The following is a 6,000-nucleotide window of genomic DNA, read 5'->3' on the forward strand; positions in this document are numbered from 1 at the left end:
ACAGGTCCCGAGAGGTAAGAAAACACTTAGAGGAAAAGGGATAACACTACTTAAAAGACACGTACGGGAGCAGCAGGCAGGACTCAGTGAGCTCTGAGGACTCGTACACAAGCAAGCTTCAGCTCCCGAGGAAGTCAGTCTGTGCGACAATCGCTTTTTTCAAAGATTTAGTTTTTTGTGACCCCTGAGTTTTCAGTTCCTCTTAATGGCTTTCCAGGATTAAGGGCTACAGGGGTGTTTTGCATGCCTACCAATGGTTGTCAGTCTTTCAGGATGCAGGCTCACTGTTAAGTAAAGCTGGAAGGATTGTAAAGAACATCCATTTTATTGTTATTATTTTTTATTTGGAAACAGTGTCTTGAGAAGATACCAGGGCCTTGCGGAGATGCTGAGGTTGGCCTCAAACCTGCGATCCTCCTCACTTAGCCTCCTAAGTATCGGGATTACAGGCCTGCACCACTCTGCTTGGTCCTATTTCTCCTGGTGAAGAATCTAGAGCCCAGAGAGATCACACAGGGTTCATAGTTAGTGGTAGGGCTCAAATCAGTTCCAGGGCTCCACACAGAATATTTCAAACACATAAAAGTTTATTTTATTTTTAGAGGATCTTACTATGTAGCCAAATCAATCCTCCTGCACAACAAGAGTTAAAGTGGATGGAATGGTTGATGCGGTGGTCCTGGCATGTAATCCGGCGCTTTCAGGAGGGTCGCAGGTTAGGGGTCAGCTTCAGCAATATAGCAAAACCCTTAGCTTAGCGAGACCCTGTTTCAAATAAAAAAATTAAAAGGGCTGGGGTATTAGCTTGGAGATAAGATGCCCCTGGGTTCAATCTTTAGTACCAACATAAAAAAAAAAGAAAAGAAAAAGTAGATTAAATGTATGTATACCCAGAGAATACTCTGGAAAGATTCACAGAGCATGGGTAATGGGTTGCTTGTGAAAAGGAGAAAGGAGTGGCCAGGAAACACAGGCAAGAGGGAGATTTAATAGTCACTTAATACCATTTTTTTTTCTTCCTGGTGCAGTACTGGGGATTGAGCCTCGGGACATTCTACCTCTGAGCCATAGCCTCGGGACATTCTACCTCTGAGCCATACCCCCAGCCTTACTTTATTTTTGAAACAGGGTCTTGCTAGGCTGACAACAGTCTCACTATTTGCTGAGGCTGTCCTCAAATCTGTGATTCTCCTGTCTCAGCCTTCCAAGTACTAGGATTACAGGCATGCACCAGCTTGCCCGGCTCACTTAGTACCTTCTGGGTGTCAATTACCTCATCAGAAATAATAGATAGTTTCAGAATTCAATGAAACACCAAGTATCTACTGCTTTGTTTTCCCGCTGCCTCCTATTTGTGCAAAACATGTTTTCTTTCTGACTAATTTGAGGCTAGAATGAGAAGAGCACTGGATTTCAAGCCAGTGCTATTCCAGAGTCCAAACTTCCTGCCAACTTGGACTGTGGCAGAATCTGGCAGGATAAAAGCCAGAAAGACACAAATCAATTAGGGGCCAATGATTTCATTCACTTCAGAGGGGGGCACAGTCATTAAGAAACCTTGATGGAAAAGTCTGTGCTAGCCAAAACGCTGTCCTTGCCCAGACCACAGAAAACACAAAGGCAGGAATTCCATGTAATTCACCAGTACATGCTGCAGGTGAGCAGAACCTTGCACTTGCCGGTAACTTGGGGGCTCCCTGGCTCCAAGAACTCCCGTGCAGTGGAAGAGAATGAGACACCTGTGTTTAGAGGGCAGGGTAATGATGTAATAATCACCTGCTGGTGCTTTTCCACATGAGAGATGAAAAAAGGACAGTCAGGGATGAGAGTTTGATGAGAAAGGACAGACAGCAATGCATTTCATGGAGATTTTACTACGTGGCCCTTAAGTGAATGGGCGGGGAAGTCTGACTCAAACTCCCCAAGCTAGTTTTTCTCTTCTGGTTTTGATTTTAAACTCCAGTTGATGTGGAAAATTAGAATGTGGTATGTGTTAGACTTACAAAAGAAAATAATTATAACCTTGCCACTTACTGTGCAGCAAAGAGGCATTGATTCAGGGGAACTGAGGCCCTACTGTGTGCTTGGTATTGTGGGGGAATACAACTGAGAGATGGACTCTTGCTTTTCTCCTATGTATCTACCTACATATACCTACTTACTAATTTTGTATACAAAGTATTATTATTATTTTTGCAGTATTGGGGATGGAACCCAGGGGCATTCTACATTCGAGCCGCACGCCCGGCTCTATTTTTTTATTCTTTAATTTGAAACCGGGTCTCACTGAGTTGCAGAGGGCCTCACTAAGTACCCGAGGCTGGCTGCGAACCGCCATCCTCCAGTCTCAGCCTCCCTAATGCTGGGATTATAAGAATGCTGGGATTAACAAGTGTGTGCCACCATGCTCAACCAAAAGTGTTATTTAAGGGGCTGTAAATTGCTAAATTTTAGAGTTATGCTTACTTGCTCCTTAGTTTACAGTATATGTTCCAAATTCTCTTGAAACAATCTAATAGTGTTATCATTCGTTATCTATCACATAACAAATTACTTACAGAGGTCAGAAACTGAGTCTCATAGATGTTAAAAAATTTTGTGCTCCTTCACATGTCACGGAGTAATGATTCAAATCCAGGTTGTTGCCAAGCTGTAACGCACACCTGTAATACCAGTGACCCAGGAAAAAGAGGCAGGAATACCGCAAGTTCGAGGCCAGACTGGGCAATTTAGCTAGACTGTTTCAAAATAAGAAATAAAAATGGCCGGTATGTAGCTCTACCATAGCCAGGACCTGAGTTCAATCCCCAGTACTGGAAAAAAAAATATATATATATATATATATATATATATATATATTTTTTTTTTTTCTGGAAACACAAGTTGTCCTTGTTAGGCCATTTACTGGCTGTCTGGCTTTGAACAAATAATTCCCTGAGCTTTACTTTCCAATCTGAAAAGTGGGCGTGTTACTATTGCTTGTGCCTCTAGAGAGCAGCGATTGGGGTGAGCCCACCATATAAAACACGTCCAATAAGGAGCGCTGTCGTTATTAATGAACTGGGAAGCACAAAACCCCTCAAGACCAGGTGTTGCGCAGGCTTGTCTGGGTGCTTCTGGTAGTGCCTTGTTAGTAACGTTGTGCACAGGTATTCTCTCTCTTAAAGGTGCGCACTGTCTGATCCCTGTGTATAGGTATGCGTGCTCAATAAATTTGAGTGAATCAGTGTATGAACTAAAGATAAGGCCAGTCTTCCAGTGTCTGAGGCCATTCATAAAGCAGCTTTGATACGGCCCCCCTACTAATTAAGTCGATGTTCACTAAGCCGTTCAAGTTTCTATGAACTTAAACTGTAAAATGGGCATAGGGACACTGCAGGCTCCACTGCGTAGTTCTGAAATCATTTAAAACAGTGGATACGAAAGCCTTTGAAAAAGGAACATCTTCTAGCCGGCTCGGCTGCACAGCAGGATCCCGCCCACACCGCCGCGGCGCGCTGCGAGCCCCCGCTCCGTCCGCTCTTCCTGGTTTTCCCCGGCAACACGCCCCTCCGCGTCACGTGACAGGGGTGCCCAGCCGGGCCGCGCCCCTGATTGGCGAGCTGCAGTCCGTCTCGCGATTGGCCCGCGACCGGCGGGCCCCCGCCTCCCTCCTCCTCCTCGCCTCGGCCCACGTGAGGGGGGCGAGTCACGCGATTTCCGGGAACCCGTCAGGAAGGACATAAACAAAACAAACCCGAGGCAGCATGGAGAGGGGCCGCGGCCCCTGCAGCGGAACCGGACCCAGACCCTGAGCCGCCCCCACGCCCACAGGTGAGCGCCGCTGCCCGCCACCCGGGGACCGCAGGGGCCTGGACTGGGGACCGGCGGCCAGGGGGCGGAGGAGGGCTGCTGGCCTAGGAGGCAGCAGCCGGGACGCCGGGCCGGGCCTCGCGGGGCGGGGGCCGGGACCCGCCGGGGCTGGGGCGCGCGGAGCGCGGGCGCTGCCCGCCGGCCCCGGGGCCGCGCCCCTCCCCCACCCCGGCCCGGGACGGTTACATAAAAGCGCGGGGCGGCGGTGGATGGGACCCGCGGGCGGGCGGCAGGCCAGGCCGGGGTGGGCAGCGTCGGGCCGCCGGCCCCTCTCCGCCGCCCGGGAGCCCGGTGCCGCGGCTGCCGGCAGCCGGCCTGTCAGAGCAGCGAGCGGGTGGGAGGGGCCGGGAAGGAGGGAGGCGAGGCTGGCGGGGGAGGAGGAGAGAGGGGCGTGTGGGGAAGGGCCGGCGGCCGAGGTTGGAGCCGGCGGGCGGGAGACGAGGAGGCACAGACTAAGATGGGGGTCCAGACAGGGGCGTCGTGGGGGCAGCCGCTGCCCCTCCTGTCCCCGCCCTGGGGCGGCGGGCGAGTGGGGCCTCCCTCTCGGGATTTGTTTATATGTCTTCTCAACGCAGCTTGAAGCGGCTCGGAGGCGGAGCCCTCGATGCTGAGTGGCATTCCGTGTCATCCAATGGGAAGGCGGGTAGAGGCTGCCTCACCAATGGGCGCAGGGGAGGCGGTACCATAGGCCTCCCAATTGGTTTGGCTGTACCGGGGTGGGCCGGGTGAGGCGGCCATGTTAGCTGGGAGGGGACCTGTGGTGGTGGTGGGTCGCTAAGAGAGGAAGAGACCCGGCAAAGGGCGAGGGAGCTGGGCCGGGGGCGGTTCGGGTGTCCGAAGGCGAGTCCGATCGGACCGGGAAGTAACTCGGGGGAGCCTGTCCCCGATCTACCGCTTTCCTCCCTCGAGCGGAGGTGGCAGGGAAGTACTGGGGGCAGTGGAGCCTCCCTGGGGGTGGTTCCTGGGGCTAGACGGAGCTCAGCCTCCGGATTCTCTCATTCGGCCCTATGCTTCCCGACATACTTGACCGCCAAACCTTGTAATCGTCCTTTTTTATCCCAAGAAAACCGTCTGCTGTTTCTGAGCGGGCTTGAACCTTAAGACTACCTTAAGGAGGTACTTGGAAAACTATCGGTGTGATTTTCTGTACCAGGCCTTAGAGGCAGACAGTGAGAGGGAAGTTCTGCTTTTCTGGGTTTTGCACAGAGAAAATCGCGGCTAGAAAAGCCCAGAAAGTTGAGGGCTGGGTGGGGTTCTTGGTTTTTCATCAGGATTCCTTCTTAAAAATCAGGCCTGGTGTTGGTCCTAGTCTTATAATATGCGTCTTTGGCTATCATAAATTGGTAGCTCACATTAGTCAATTTAAGGAGAAAACTGCACCTTGAGAAAATTGTTTAGATTTGAAGGTTCCGTAGAACTTTCTTTTGAGAATATTCTAACGATGAGAAAGGGTATCAGGTCTAATTTCTTTTTGAAAAGCAGAAAATAAGACTTCGGTGTAAATCTTGTGATTTGTGGCAGACTGGTGTCACTTAATAGTACTTTTTTTTTTTTTTTTTTTTTGCGGGTCTGGGGATGGAACCCAGGGGCATTCAACCTCCGAGCTACACCCCCTGCCCAATTTTTTATTCTTTATTTTGAAACCGGGTCTCACTGAGTTGCAGAGGGCCTCACTAAGTAGCTGAGGCTGTTTGCGAACAGTGATCTCCAGTCTCAGCCTCCTGAATGCTGGGATTACAAGCATACGCCACCATGCCCGGCTCGATAGTACTTTTAAGATACTCCCCCCCCCCCATTTTCTTTTAATACAGAATAGCTAAGAACTACACCAAAGAGGAAAGTGATATGAGTACATAATTAGAAAATCACTTAGTTAATTGTATTGTGATTATTTTGACATCATGTTGGCCTTGCTAGCGTTTAATTTAAACATCAACCTATGACTACATTGGTATTTGAAGGGTACCAGGCTATTATTGTTCCTTTGGTTAAGTGCTTAGAAGTAGGAGCATGCCTTAGATGTCTCATGCAGGGGCTTCCTAGAGTTGGCTGTATTTATTTAGGAATTTTCATTATTTCCTTTGTCAACTGGAGAAAAATAATAATTGGTAAATAAATGATATAAAGAATTTTTTTGTATTCTGTCTG

The sequence above is a fragment of the Muscardinus avellanarius genome (assembly GCF_963383645.1).
Source record: "Muscardinus avellanarius genome assembly, chromosome: 7".
Classification (NCBI taxonomy): Eukaryota; Metazoa; Chordata; class Mammalia; order Rodentia; family Gliridae; genus Muscardinus; species Muscardinus avellanarius.